Raw genomic sequence first — 2626 nt, forward strand, 5'->3', positions numbered from 1 at the left:
TCTTTCCTTTCACACCCGGTTTAACAAGCCGCTTCCACCCTTACGAAAAGAGACGGTAGTCGAAGGACGCCAACCCTCGAGATTTGTTCTTAGAGGGAAACAGGCGTATGCCATCTTCCTTGTGCTTCCGCACATCATACATTTCCATACACATCTTTCTTCATGTCACGACGGTAGGCACATTCGAAACGGAGAGCTAAGTCTAGTCTATGTCCCTTACGCCTTCACACCCAATACGGAAAACACTTTCCTCTTTCCTGAAACGATATGATAGTTGAGGGAAGCCTTCTTCACAAGTGGTTTCTCAAGCACCGTCCGTCACAGGGCACATTCTAGATGCTTTCACCATTTCATGCTAAGTGCTTCTCATCCTTACGTGTATGGCTTTCCTGACGGATTTCCTTCTCACCCTTGAAACCGTGACCTTTTCCATCTGCTCTCTCATACTCTTGGAAACACTTCCCACGGAACAGGATTTGAATTGCGGCAGACATTCTACACTAATTACTTCTGTAGCACAGGCATGGGGCACATTCCTTGCGATTTCACCCTTACATGGGAAAAGTCTACCATGTTCAGGGAAGATGTTAGTGAGTAGTTCGTTTCTCGGCAGGGGTGTTTCTTCAGACTGAAGAGTACTTCCTTTGTTTAGGATTCGACACGTACATTTTGTGACTCTGGATTCCTCGGGAACCCAGATGGAAGCTCGAAGTCGCGTTTGACACAGACTTGGTTCGCAGAGATTAGTGTATGCCTTTCCTTGGGCGAAGTCACATCCTTTTGAAAACCCTTCTATCTTCGTGACACATGGTGTTCGTTGAGGAAAGCCCCCCCAGAAGAAGTTGTTCCGCGAGTATGGTGTATCACTCTTCCTTCCCCTCCGTTTTCTTTCGCACTTTGCTTCAAGCCGCTTCGTCCCTCAGCAAAGCCGATGGCAGTCGAAGGACCGCCCCTCCACAGCAGCGTTGTTTCTTAGACTTAAGTGTATAGCACGTCCCTTACGCTTCCTCCCCTTTCCAGACACACACCTCTCTAGGGGACAACTAGTGTGTTGGTTGTCCCATTCGACCCCCATTTTTCTTCACAAATCAGCGTGTGGCATCTTCCTTGCGCTTTCAAACAACGTACTGACAACGCTTCTATCTTCCCGAAACAAGATCTGAGTTGGGAGAAGCTTTCGACCCAAGTTCGTTCTCAAGCAGTGGTATATGGCACAGTAGTTGTGCCTTCGCTTTTAACGTTGGAAATTTCCTGCGTCTTCTTCCCTGTAGATGGCAGTGGAAAGACTATTTCTCTCTACCGCTTTGTTCCTTGAGAGGTGAGTGTGAGACACTTACACATATATCTCAAAAGGCGTCATGCTTCCCGCACCGAGAGGTGAGCACGAAATCGTGTTGGACGTGGCCTTGTTTCTCTGAGTTCAGTGGAAGGCGCTGCTGAGGCTAGCTCACGTACCTTTGAAGGCCCTTCCAACTTCATGACACAAGACTTTCGTGGAGAGGGACCCTCCACACACCGTGTTCCTCACTGTAGTGTATCGCGCTTTCCGTCTCTTTTCTCTCGCCCTAAGCTTTAACAAGGTGCTTCCATCCGTACGGAAAGGGCTGGTCGTCGACGGACGGCAACCCTCTAGATTTGTTCTTAGAGTCAAACACCCGTAGGCAAGCCTCCTTACGCTTCCTCACATCATACCTCTCCATACTCATCCTTCTTCATGGAACGAACAGTAGACACATTCGAAACGGACGGCCGACTCTAGGGTACGTCCCTCATGCCTCCACACCCACGACGGAAAACACTTTTATCTTCCTGAAACAATATGATAGCTGAGGGCAGACTTCTTCACAAGGGGTTCGTCAAGCACCGTCACAGGGCACGGCACCTTCTTTATGCCTTCACACGTTCATGCCAGAAGGCCGCTCATACGCAGGTGGTGTATGGCTTTCCAGGACTTCCTTCTCACACTTAAAGGCATGACCTGTTCCCTCTGCTGTCTCTCATACTCTTTGAAAACGTTCCTCGCGGAACAAGATTGGAATGGCGAGGGACCATCTACCCTAAGTATGTCTGTGCCACAGGCACGGGGCACATTCCTCGCGCTGCCACACTTACGTTGGAATAGACGAGCATTTTCAGGGAAGGTGTTAGTAGAAACACGGTTTCTCTGCAGTGGTGTTTCTTCAGACTGAAGTGCACGCCGCCTGTTTCGGATTCAACACATACCTGTTGTGACTATGTTCTCCCCGTGACGCCAGAGGTCAGCTCGAAGTCGCCTTCGACACAGACTTGTTTCGCGCAGTTTAGTCTGGGGCTTTCCTTTGGCGAACTCACGTACATTTGGAAAACCCTTCTAGCGTCGTGACCCATGGTGTTCATTGAGCGAAGCCCTCCATACCACGTTGTTCCACGAGGAAGGCCTATCGGGCTTTTCCTCTGCTTCCTTTCATACTTGGCGTAAAGCCGCTTCGATCCTTCGGAAAGGAGAAGGGAGTCGAAGGACCGCTCCTCCACAGCATTGTTTTTGAGACCTAAGTGTAGAGCTCGTTCCTTACGCTTCCTCCGATTTCCAGACACACACCGCTCTAGGGGACAACGTGTTCGTTGGTGGTCACATTCGACGCACATT

Source organism: Eumetopias jubatus, unplaced genomic scaffold (genome assembly GCF_037043125.1).
Source record: "Eumetopias jubatus isolate StellerSeaLion01/CBP00866 unplaced genomic scaffold, mEumJub1_p1.0 scaffold_175, whole genome shotgun sequence".
Taxonomy (NCBI): domain Eukaryota; kingdom Metazoa; phylum Chordata; class Mammalia; order Carnivora; family Otariidae; genus Eumetopias; species Eumetopias jubatus.